The sequence below is a fragment of the Loxodonta africana genome, unplaced genomic scaffold (genome assembly GCF_030014295.1).
Source record: "Loxodonta africana isolate mLoxAfr1 unplaced genomic scaffold, mLoxAfr1.hap2 scaffold_100, whole genome shotgun sequence".
NCBI lineage: Eukaryota > Metazoa > Chordata > Mammalia > Proboscidea > Elephantidae > Loxodonta > Loxodonta africana.
In genome coordinates this window covers 386,657-400,375 of record NW_026974869.1, presented here as the reverse complement: position 1 = coordinate 400,375, position 13,719 = coordinate 386,657, and positions in this window count along the sequence as shown.

Genomic DNA, 13,719 nt, shown 5'->3' with positions numbered 1-13,719 from the left:
GCATAACCTAAAGCCTAGTGAAGACTCTTATGTACAAAAACACTTCCTCAGTTACCTGCATAATGAGGCAGTCATTCAGCACAAATTCTGGATTGTGGTGCTTCTCCTGTGTCCTAAAAGATAATATCTTCATGTCCTGATGTCATCTCTGTGAACACAGAGAGTAAGATGGTACACACACCATATCCGGATCAAGAAATGTTTCCATGTGACCAACTATTTTCATATTGCAAGAAGTCTGTCTCATCTCAGACTTTCAGAAAAATGAAACCTTTTAAATTGTTCATATTTTCAAGATGGATATCAAAAATGGCCTGAAACCTGAGGCAGGGCCAAGATGACTGACTAGGTAGAAGCTACCTTGTATCCCTCTTGCAACAAAGTGAATCGATCACATACATGACAATCTACAAACCCTGACCATTAAACACAGATCTAAAGAGTTGACCTGAGCGACAGAGATTGAGAACTAGCAACCATGGGGAAGCAACGACTGTTTTCGAAGCCTGGAGCCAGCGTCCCAGTCAGAAAACCTTGGTTCCTGGCTTTGGACTGGGCACAGGGAAGCTGAGCACGGCTTCCTGAGACGGCACAAACACGGGATGCAGCCCTGGACCCCTGATGTGATCTCGGGGGAAGCCCAGCCAGCACAGGCAGACAGCACAAGGACACGGCTGACAGGAGAAGTCACCAGGAGGCAGTGACTGGTTTTGGAGCCTGGAGTGCTGTGTCCCAGCACGGGAAACTTGGCACTGGGCTTTGGACTGGGAGAGGAGGAGCAGACCATGGCTTCTGAGACAGCACAAGCACCAGCCGTGGGCATGACCCGCAGGGGCAATCTCGACCCAGCCAACGCACACAGGCTACGAGCCCCTGGCCCTTCGGAAATCTCAGATAAAAAAGTTATCACCAAGCAAGGTAAGTAACTTTGTCTATATGGCTGGGTGCTACTCTCTCCCATCTATCTGATCCCTCCCCTCCCTGCCACAGGCGGCTTTGTTAACATTGGAATTTCCTGGCCAGGGAGTGAAGTGCTCTGCAGTTTTTTGTTGTTTTTTCTTTTCCTAACCCATTCTCCTGGCCTGAGAGAAGCAGCTACTAAAAACCCAGGGATGAAAAGTTCCTTCCCTGAGTTCCCTAAATTGGAATAAAAATACAGAACCAGCTCCAGCCAAGCATATGAGATCCACAGTCTTTGGCTTTCATCTCTACAGGGAACAAGGTGGCTATTATAGTGGAAAGACAATTCTGATAGACTGGGCACAGGGGAGCTGAGCACGACATCCTGAGACAGTGCAAACATGGGTAACAGCCCTAGCCCCCAGAAGTGACCTCAGGGGAAGCCCAGCCAGTGCACACAGGCAGTGCAGAGACGTGGCTGACAGGAGGAGAAGGCACTGGGAGGCAGCAACTGGTTTTGGAGCCTGGAGTGCAACATCCCAGCCAGAAAACTCTGGCGCTGGGCTTTGGACTGGGAGCGGAGGAACTGACCATGGCTTCTGAGACAGCACAAGCACAAGATGTGGGCCTGACCCTTGAGGGCAATCTCAACCCAGCCAATGCACACAGGCTACCCCTCGGGAATCTCAGACAAAACAGTCATCACCAAGCAAGATAAGTAACTTTGTCTATATTCCTGGGTGCTACTCTCTCCTATCTATCTGATCCCCCCCTCCTCTTCCCAGGTGGCTTCATTAACATTGGAATTTCATGAGCCAGAGAGTGAAGTGCTCTGAGGGTTTTTTTTTTTTGTTGTTGTTGTCTTTACCTAACCCATTCTCCTGGCCTGAGAGAAGTAGCTACAAAAAACCCAGGGATCAAAAATCCTTCCCTGACTTCCTGAAATTGAACTAAAAATACAGAACCAGCTCAAGCCAAGCATATGAGATCCATGGTCTTGGGCTTTCATCCCTACAGGCAAAAAAAAAAAAAAAAAAATTTTTTTTTTTACAGGCAACAAAGTGGCTATTATAATGCAAAGGCAATTCTGATAGGGATCTGACTGTAATTGTTTTAGTGGATTACTAGAAAGACAAGTTTCCCAGGCCTGATATCTCTGTGTATTAAACAGAGCCCTCAGTGACCCACAAAGGGGAACTGAGGGCTGAAGCATCCCCCAGACAACCTAGCCTCCTGCCATAGAGGCCTGAGGATGATGACACCTACCAATCAGTAGAGGTATATGCATTGGGTGCCTAAGGTACAGCTGCAGAGCCTACCCACTAACGTGCTTTAGGAATAGAGACACACCTACCTCACTGGCACTTGGGGGAAGCCTGCCCCCCCAAAGTGTGACCCCCTGCTTCTACTAAAATCTGGTGCACACAACTATCACCAATACTCCTCTAGGTGGACAGGTAACAGTCTGCACCACACACTTGGTGACACAAAATCAGAATCTACTCAAGAACAGTAAATGGACTCTTAGGCTTATATATCTGGTAACAGCCCAAACCAGCTGGTAATATGACATAAGTGATTCAAGGGCTACAACAATCAAGACAGCACAATCTAGTAGCCCGTCTACGTATATTGAAAGAAAATAAAACAAGATAAGACTCAGTGAGCAAATATACAATAAATCAATACAATATCTTATAAATGGCTCAGAGACAGCAGTCAATATCAAATCACATAAAGAAGCAGACCATGGTTGCTTCTATAAATCCCCAAATTAAAGAATCAAAATCTTTCCCAAATGAAGAGACAATCCTGGAATTGCCATATGTAGAGTATAACAAACTAATATACAGAATGCTTCAAGACATCACAGATGACCTCAGAAATGCAATATGGCAATCTACAGAAAAAGCCAAGGAACACACTGATAAAGCAGTTGAAGAAATCAAAAAGATTATTCAAGAACACAGTGGAAAAATTAATAAGCTGCAAGAATCCATAGAGAGACAGCATTCAGAAGTACAAAAGATTAACAGTAAAATGAGAGAATTCAATAGGAAATCAGAGAAGCAGAATCGAGCAATCGGAATGCAGAGTGGGGGAGGTGGAGGATAAGGAAATTGACACCAATATAGTTGAAGAAAAATCAGATAAAAGAATTTAAAAAAAATGAAGAAACACTAAGAATTATGTGGGACTCTATCAAGAAGAAGAACTTGTGTGTGATTGGAGTTCCAGAACAGAGAGGGATAACAGGAAATACAGAGAGAATAGTTGAAGATCTGTTGGCGGAAAACTTCCTGACATCATGAAAGACAAAAGGATATCTATCCAAGATGCTCATTAAACCCCATATAAGATTGATCCCAAAAGAAAACCACCAAGACATATTATCATCAAGCTTGCCAAAACCAAAGATAAGGAGAAAATTTTAAAAGCAGCCAGGGATAAAAGAAAGGTCTCCTACAAAGGAGAATCAATAAGAATAAGTTCAGACTACTCAGCAGAAACCATGCAGGCAAGAAGGCAATGGGATGACATATATAGAGCACTGAAGGAGAAAACTGCCAGCCAAGGATCATATATCCACCAAAACTCTCTCTCAAATATGAAGGTGAAATTAAAACATTTACCGATAAACGCAACCTTAGAGAATTTGCAAAAACCAAACCAAAGCTACAAGAAATACTAAAGGAAATTGTTTGGTCAGAAAATCAATAATATCAGATACCAACACAACACAAGGTCACAGAACAGAACATCTGGATATCAACTCAAACCGGGAAATACCAAAAACAAATAAAGATTAATTTTTAAATGAAAAAAAAGCCTCAAAACAGGGAATCATTGAAGTCATTATGTAAAAGATCACAATAATCAAAAAGAAGGACTTAATACAGGAGTCATAGAACTGCCATATGGAGAGGAAAACAAGGTGATATAGGACAATACAAGTTAGATTTTTACTTAGAAAAATAGAGGTAAATATTAAGGTAACTACAAAGAGGTCTAACAACTCCATAACTCAAAATAAAAACCAAGAAAAACATAACAACTCAGCAAACATAAATTCAACTACTTTGAAAATGAGGAACACACAATTTACAAAGAAAAACGTCTCAGCAGAAAAAAGTAAGTGGAAAAATGAAGTTGTCAACAACACACATAAAAAAGGCATCAAAATGACAACACTAAACACATACTTATCTATAATTACACTGAATGTAAATGGACTAAATGCACCGGTAAAGAAACAGAGAGTCTCAGACTGGATAAAGAAACACGATCCAACTATATGCTGCCTACAAGAGACACACATTAGACTTAGAGACACAAACAACCTAAAACTCAAAGGATGGGAAAATACATATCAAGCAAACAACAAGCAAAAAAGAGCAGGAGTAGCAATATTAATTTCTGACAAAATAGACTTTAAAGTTAAATCCACCAAAAAGGATAAAGAAGGACACTACATAATGATTAAAGGGACAATTCACCAGGAAGATATAACCATATTAAATATTTATGCACCCAGTGACAGGGCTGCAAGATACATAAAATAAACTTTAACAGAAATGAAAAGTGAGATAGACACCTCCACAATTATAGTAGGAGACTTCAACACACCACTTTCGGAGAAGGACAGGACTTCCACTAAGAAGTTCAATACAGACACGGAAGACCTAATTGCAACAATCAACCAACTTGACCTCATAGACTTATACAGAACACTCCATCCAACAGCTGCAAAGTATACTTTTTCTCTAGTGCACATGAAACATTCTGTAGAATAGACCACATATTAGGTCATAAAACAAACCTTTGCAGAATCCAAAATATCCAAATATTACAAAGCATCTTCTCAGACCACAAGGCCATAAAAGTGGAAATCAATAAGAGAAAAATCAGGGAAAAGAAATCAAATGCTTGGAAACTGAACAATACCCTGCTCAAAAAAGACTGGGTTATAGAAGACATTAAGGAGGGAATAAAGAAATTCATAGAATGCAATGAGAATGAAAACACTTCCTATCAAAACCTCTGGGACACAGCAAAAGCAGTGCTCAGAGCTCAGTTTATATCGATAAATGCACACATACATAAAGAAGAGGGAGCCAAAATCAGAGAACTGTCCCTACAAATTGAACAAATAGAAAGTGAGCAACAAAAGAATCCATCAGGCACCAGAAGAAAACAAATAATAAAAATTAGAGCTGAACTAAATGAAATAGAGAACAGAAAAACAATTGAAAGAATTAACAAAGCCAAAAGCTGGTTCTTTGAAAAAATTAATAAAATTGATAAACCATTGGCCAGACTGACAAAGAAATACAGGAAAGGAAACAAATAACCTGAATAAGAAAAGAGATGGGCCATATCACAGCAGCTTATATGTGACCAGACTTAATGGTCTGACTGAGACCAGAAGAATCCTGGCGGTCATGGTCCCCAAACCTTCTCCTGGCCCAGGACAGGAACCATTCCCAAAGACTACTCATTAGACATGGAAGGGACTGGACAATGGGTTGAGAGTTGCTGACGAAGAGTGAGCTACTTGTATCAGGTGGACACTTGAGACTGTGTTGACATCTCCTGTCTGGAGGGGAGATAGGAAGGTAGAGAGGGTTAGAAACTGGCAAAAGTGTCACGAAAGGAGAGACTGGAAGGAGGGAGCGGGCTGACTCATGGGGGGAGAGTAAGTGAGAGTACGGAGTAAGGTCTATATAAGCTTATATGTGACAGACTGATTTGATTTGTAAACTTTCACTTACAGCAGAATAAAAATTATTTAAAAAAAAAATGACCTGAAACCAAAAGAAGCCTGAACTCGATTGTAAAAACAAATGTCAAACAACTAATATGAGGTTTAAAAATGAGTCAATTCTGTGAAAGAAAATATCATGAATTATTTATATAAATATTTTACAGTTTGTGTTTTGGAAGTGAAATAGTGAAAAAGCCTTCACAACATTCTGATTCTCAGTTTGTTACATTGGCCTGGCTTCATACAGCATAGATGAACTTTGGTTTGCCTGAAGGATGAAGAATAATTTCATACCCATATTTTGTTATGCTTTGAGTTCATCATTTCAATTCCTGAAAAAGCCAGTCATGTAAATACTCAAGTAGACAAACACTGTCTGTGGTAAGGGCAAATGTCTGTGGACACTTTATTTACATATTAACTACAACACATCTTTTTGAGTCATTCAATGGATACAACACCAAGGGTGGCTCTACCATAATTAAACTCATTGGGACCTTAATCATAATTCTAAGACTAGATTATACATCTCCAGAGATGTCACAAGGGTAGTCACTGACATAGAACATGTCTTACATGACCAGGTTGTCAGGAGAGAAAAATCAAAACAGAACAGTATGATGACAAATGACACAAAAGGAAGAGTCCATGGTGGGCAGAATCTGAATGTGTAAAAATCATGACATTCAAAACAGACAGTCTTTTGGTGTGTAAGCTTAAGCTATGCACTTGTAGATATCATTTGAACTCACTTCCAGAGGACCATGAAAGTTGATTTCAGAACAAGTTACTGAAAACTTGATTTAAATGCATAAAAAGGAGGGTTCTCACCTGTTATGGATTCAATTGTGTTCCCTAAAATGATGTTTTGAAATCCTAATGTGGAAAAGTATAGTTGAATGGTGGTACAATTTGAAGAATGTATCCCATGTCACTGAATTGTACATGTAGAAACTGTTGAAATAAGGCATGTTGGCTCTGTATATTTCCACCAAAATGAATAAAACTAAATAATAAAATAACCTAGAAGTTAATAATAACCTAGAAGTTAAGAGCTAATAATTACTGAGCTGAAGAAATCAATGTCTACAAGCATTTTGGGACCAACTTCAGTCAACCTAGCCTGTACTTCTTTTACAAGAAGGAAAATCAAAATTCTAGGTTATCTACCCACTGCCCACTGCCGTCGACTGGGTTATCTAGAGGAGCAAAACCAGTGAAATGGCTCACTCAGTGGTGATTGCTGGCAAGTCCCGAATCTATTGGTCTGGCACAAGGCTGGAGGCTTCTGCCCACACGATTGCAGGGGCTGAAAAACCCAAAATCAGTGGGCCAGATGGCAGGCTACTATCTCACATCCCAAGAACCAGATATCAGAAGATGATGAGTCAGAGGCAGGATCAAGAGGGAGAGACCTCTGCCAGGACATCCATATATATTTGATGCAATCCACACCCTCAGTGTGACTCCATTTTCAGCTGATTGACTGCTCACAACAGATCACATCATGGACAATAATTACATATCTACTGAATCACTGAGAATCATGGCCTAGCAAAGGGAACACTTAACCTTAACCATCACAGTCCACCTCTCATCAACTTGACAACGGTACACATCTCCTTAAACCATATCATAATCTCTAAGAAAAAACATATTACATGTAACATGATACTACTAACATGCGTACAATCGAAAACGCATTAGCCCCGTTACATCTTATATTACACCTTATATTTTATAAGTAATGGAATAAGGGAGGGAAGAAAACAAAGTTAATTGCTACATATATATGTATATGTACGTACATACATAGAGAAAGAGAGAGAGGGAGCCTTGGTGGCACAGTGGTTAAGAAATTGGCTCCTAACCAAAAGATCAGCAGTTCAAATACACCAGGCACTGCTTGGAAACCCTACAGGGGCAGTTCCAGTCTGTCTTACAGTGTTGCTATGAATCAGAATCAACTTGACTGCAACAGGGTTTTATATATATGTATGTGTGTGTACGTATGCATGTGCATGTATACATATATGTATGTATATGTGTGTATATATACATTTATACACATGCACACATACACATATAACAAAACAAGGAAGAAATACTAAAAGCAATTACAGTTTTTGTTTCTGCAACTGGTCACATGGTCATAGCTGGCATTTAGAACTACCTTCTTCCACCACCCATTCTGTATTCTCTTTGCCCTCAGCAAGCACTTAGGCTGATTGTGGCTCTTTGCCTGGTGGAGTGAGCCAAACCTTCCTTCCTGAAGGGTCTGGGCCATTAGTAGTCATACTGGAAGTGGGTTGCTGTAGTTTTCCATTAACTTTCATCACAGGGCATGGTAGTACTAAGGGATCTCCTATATTTCAGACATACTCTTCTTTATCTCCATTATGCAATATCAATCAGATTGCCTCTTTGTAATCTGTGTAACCAGGATCAGCCACACCAGCCAATACAGTAACACCCTTCTTTGCCCGATGGTCCGGAGGCATGAGGATCCCAAAGTGGCCAGACAGCATTCTTAACTTCCAGTGGAATCAAAGTTTTGTCTCCAGGAGGGAGGAGCATTCCTCCCTTTGTAACTAAGACCTCTAGACCTGCAGAAAATAGGTTAGCAAGAACGGAAAGCAAAAGTTTTGCAAGTGGGTCTCCAGGGTAATAGTGATACCACTTCCATCTCCACCCCTTGATTCCAGGATCCTTGAATCCAGGCTATGAGAGAAACAGCACCAAATATAGTACACTGATTGAAAGCATACACAGCCTCCTAGAGAACATTGCCCCAACCCTGCAAGGTATTGCCACTTGGCTGATACCATATTGTGCCTTTAGGAGGCCATTCCATCTTTCTACCAAGCCAGCAGTTTCAGGATGATGGGAAACGCAGTCACACCAGTGAATTCTCTAAGATGGGCCCACTGCCACACTTTCTTTGTTGTGAAGTAAGTCCCTTGATCTGAGGTGACACCGTGTGGGATACCACAACAGTGGATAAGGCATTCTGTTAAGTCCATGGATGGTTATTTTGGCAGAGAAGGCAAATCAGCAGTCTGGTAACTGTGCACAAAGAAGGCAGATCCATATCCAGAGTAAGTGTCTATCCCAGTAAGAACAGAACACTGCTTATTCCATGATGGAAATGTTCCAATTTAATCAACTGCCACCAGTTCATCGTCTCTAGGAGTGGTGCCATATCAGGGACTCAGTGTTGGTCTCTGCTGATGGTAGAGTGGGCACTCAGCAGGGGCTGTAACCAAGTCAGCCCTGGTAAGTAGAAGTCCAGATTTGATTCTCAGTCCATTATACCAGCTTGACTTTATACAGCATAGTTGAACTTTGGTTTGCCTGAAGGATGGAAATTAGTTTCATGTCTGTTTTTGGAATCTATCATTTCAATTCTTGAAAAAAACAGTCACGTAAATACTCGTATAGACAAACAAGCTCTGTGGTAAAAGCAAAAGTCTGTGGACACTTTATTTACACTTGAAGTGCAACAGATATTGTTGAGTCATTCAATGGGTACAGCACTAAGGGTGACCTACCATAATTAAACTCATTTGGACTTTTATCATAATTCAGAGAATAGATTCTGCATCTCCAGGTCCTAGGGGGAATAATCACAATGGAACAATCTGAGGTCAAATCATCCAAAAGGGAGAGTCCAGGGTGGACAGAATTTAAATATACAAAAATCATCACCTTCAAAATAGGCAGTCCTATTGGATCTGTAAGTGTAAGCTATAAATTTTCAGATGACATCTGAACTCACTCCCAGAGGGCCATGAAAGCTGATTTCAGAGCAAGTCGTTGAAAACTTGATTCAAATGCATATAAATCAGAGTTCTCACCTGCTGTGAATTGAATTGTGTCCCTCAAAATGATAAATCATAACCCTCATATCTGTGAATGTGACTTTGTTTGAAAATAAGGTTTATGAAGATGTTGTGAATTAGGTTAACATTAGGTCCTGCTGGAGGAGTTTGGGTCCCACTGTATTCCTAGAAATGAGGAGAAGATACACACAGACAGGCAGACATGAAGGTTACCATGTGATGCATCAGTTGCAAGCCCAGTGATGGCTGGAACTATCAGAAACTAGGAAAGAGGAGTAGAACTATTTTTCAGTCAAAGCCTCAGAAGTAATCAAGTGACCCTAAGGTAGGATTCTCAGCCTTCAGAACTGTGAGATGACAAATTTCTGTTGTTTAAATCTACCCACTTTGCAGTATGGCGTCCCGAGGAAACTGTATCCCCAACCAATAAAAGTCTTGAGTTTGTCACAGAAAGAGTTTCAGACAGGCAAATTGGTAAGATTTGTACTGAACATGGAGAAAAAAGTATAAAATATTTAAAGGGTAACTTCAAAATCCATGAGTTCTTAGCCCTTATCATACAGCCCTTTCTGAGGAAAATATTACCACTTTTTGTTTCTACACAAATTTTCAAAGATCTGTGTTGGTGTGGGAAAAGGAAATTCCATCACTTGGAAATGTACATAAAGAGAAGGAAGACTAATAGGATTTGTAGAGTTCTGGTTGTTTTCTTTACATTTTCTCCCTTTCTGCCTCGACTATCCAAACCAAATCCATTGCTGTTGAGTCAATTCCAGCTCATAACAACTCTGCAGGACAGAGTAGAACTGCCCCACAGGGTTTCCAAGACATAAGTCTTTACAGAAGGAGACTCACATCTTTCTTCCTTGGAAAGGCAGTTAGTTTGGAACCTCTGGACTTTCAGTTAGCAGTGCTGAAGCACTACACCACCCAGACTCCTTTCTACATTTTTATTAAACCTTATATTTTCAGGGAAAGCAATAGTCCCAGAATGAAAACTCACATTTCACGTCATCTTTTGATAGTTAAAATGTGCAGTAACGTGCAAGTTAAGTCATTAATTGTGACTTGCAGGAAGAGAGATGATTCATTGGGAAGTCAAATATCCTTTTACCCTTTCTCCTTGATGTTTCTCTAGATCTCATACAAGTTGTCCAGAGCTCCAACAGCCATCCTGTGACCATGTTGGTACCATAAAAATGCAAGTCAAGAAATTGGGAAATAAGAGTCCTGCTCCATTTCCCTCTCCCCTCCCCAATATTGCTTAGGCTTTTGGGGGCCCTTGGGAGGTACATATAAATTTGAGGAATGATTTTTTTTTTCCATTTCTATAAAGAAAGCTATTGGAATTCTGAGCAGGATTGCATTGAATTTATAGATTGTGGTAGGTAGTATTGACATCTTGACAATATTGAGTCTTTGAATCCATGAGCATAGAATGCCCTTCCATTTATTTAGGTCATCTTTATTTTCTTTTAGAAACCCTGGTGGTGTAGTGCTTAAGAGTTTGGCTGCTAACCAAAAGGTGAGCAGTTTTAATCCAACAGGCACTACCTAAATTGTTTTAGTACTGTTTTGTTTTTGTTTTTTAATAATTTTTATTGTGTTTTAAGTGAAACTTTACAAATCAAGTCAGTCTGTAACACATAAGCCTATATACACCTTACTATATACTCCCATTTACTCTCCCACTAATGAGTCAGCTGCTCCCTCCCTCCAGTCTCTCCTTTCATGACCATTTTGCCAGTTTCTAACCCTCTCTACCTTCCCATCTCCCCTTCAGACAGGAGATGCCAACCTGATACAAGTAGCTCACTCTTCATCAGAATCTCTCTCCAACCCATTGTCCAGTCCCTTTCATGTCTGATGAGTTGTCTTCAGCAATGGTTCCTGTCCTGGGCCAAAAGAGGGCTTGGGGACCCTGACCACCAGAATTCTTCTATTCTCAGTCAGACCATTAAGTTTGGTCTTTTTATGAGAATTTGGGGTCTGCATCCCACTGTTCTCCTGGTCCCTCAGGGGTTCTCTGTTGTGCTCCCTGTCAGGGCAGTCATCGATTGTGGCCGGGTACCATCTAGTTCTTCTGCTTTCAGGATGATGTTAAGCCTCTGGTTCATGTGGCTCTTTCTGTCTCTCGGGCTCATAGTTATCCTGTGACCTTGGTGTTCTTCATTCTCCTTTGCTCCAGGTGGGTTGAGACCAATTGAGGTATCTTAGATGGTCACTTGTTCACATTTAAGACCCCAGATGCGACACTTCAAAGTGGGACGCAGAATGTTTTCATAATAGAATTTACTTTGCCAATTGACTTAGAAGTCCCTTTAAGCCATAGTCCCCAAACCGTTGCTCTTGCTCCTCTGACCTTCAAAGTGTTCAGTTTGCCCCGGAGACTGCTTTTGGTCCATTCCAGTTGAGCTGACCTTCCCTGTATTGAGTATTGCCCTTCCCTTCACCTAAAGTAGTTCTTATCTACTAACTAATCAGTAAATAAGCCTCTCCCACCCTCTCTCACTCCCCCTCTCATAACCACAAAAGAATGTGTTCTTCTCAGTTTATACTATTTCTCAAGATCTTATAATAGTGGTCTTATACAATATTTGTCCTTTTGCATCTGACTCATTTCACTCAGCATAATGCCTTCCAGGTTCCGTCATGTTATGAAATGTTTCACAGATTCGTCACTGTTCTTTATCGATGCGTAGTATTCCATTGTGTGAATATACCATAATTTATTTAACCATTCATCCATTGATGGACACCTTGGTTGCTTCCAGCTTTTTGCTCTTGTAAACAGTGCTGCAATAAACATGGGTGTGCATATATCTGTTCGTGTGAAGGCTCTTATTTCTCTAGGATATATTCCGAGGAGTGGGATTTCTGGGTTGTATGGTAGTTCTATTTCTAAACTTTTAAGAAAACACCAGATAGATTTCCAAAGTGGTTGTACCATTTTACATTCCCACCAGCAGTAAGAGTTCCAATCTCTCCACAGCCTCTCCAACATTTATTATTTTGTGTTTTTTGGATTAATGCCAGCCTTGTCGGAGTGAGATGGAATCTCATTGTAGTTTTAATTTGCATTTCTCTAATGGCTAATGATCGAGAGCATTTTCTTATGTGTCTGTTAGCAGGCTGAATATCTTCTTTAGTGAAGTGTGTGTTCATATCCTTTGCCCACTTTTTGAATGGGTTGTTTGTCTTTTTGTGGTTGAGTTTTAACAGAATCTTATAGATTTTAGAGATCAGGCCCTGGTCGGAGATGTCAGAGCTGGAATTTTTTTCCCAATCTGTAGGTGGTTTCTTTACTCTCTTGGTGAAGTCTTTAGATGAGCATAGGTGTTTGATTTTTAGGAGCTCCCAGTTATCTGGTTTCTCTTCATCATTTTTAGTAATGTTTGTATTCTGTTTATACCTTGTATTAGGGCTCCTAACATTGTCCCTATTTTTTCTTCCATGATCTTTATGGTTTTAGTCTTTACATTTAGGTCTTTGATCCACTTGGAGTTAGTTTTTGTGCATGGTGTGAGGTATGGGTCCTGTTCCATTTTCTTGCAAATGGATATCCAGTTATGCCAGCACCGTTTGTTTAAAAGACTATCTTTCCACCAATTAACTGACACTGGGCCTTTGTCAAATATCAGCTGCTCATATGTGGATGGATTTATATCTGGATTCTCAATTCTGTTCCATTGGTCTATGTGCCTGTTGTGCGAGTACCAGGCTGTTTTGACTACTGTGGCTGTATAATAGGTTTTAAAATCAGGTAGAGTGAGGCTTCCCACTTTCTTCTTCTTTTTCAGTAATGCTTTACTTATCCAGGGTTTCTTTCCCTTCCATATGAAGTTCGTGATTTCTTTCTCCATCACATTAAAAAATGACATTGGCATTTGGATTGGAAGTGCATTGTATATATAGATGGCTTTTGGTAGAATAGATATTTTTACTATGTTCACTCTTCCTATCCATGAGCAATTTATGTTTTTCCACGTACGTAGGTCCCTTTTAGTTTCTTGCACTAGTACTTTGTAGTTTTCTTTGTATAGGTCTTTTACATCATTGGTAAGATTTATTCCTAAGTATTTTATCTTCTTGGGGGCTACTGTGAATGGTATTGATTTGGTGATTTCCTCTTCGATGTTCTTTTTGTTGATATGGATGAATCCAAGTGATTCTTATAACCTGAGACTCTGCCAAACTCTTCTATTAGTTTCA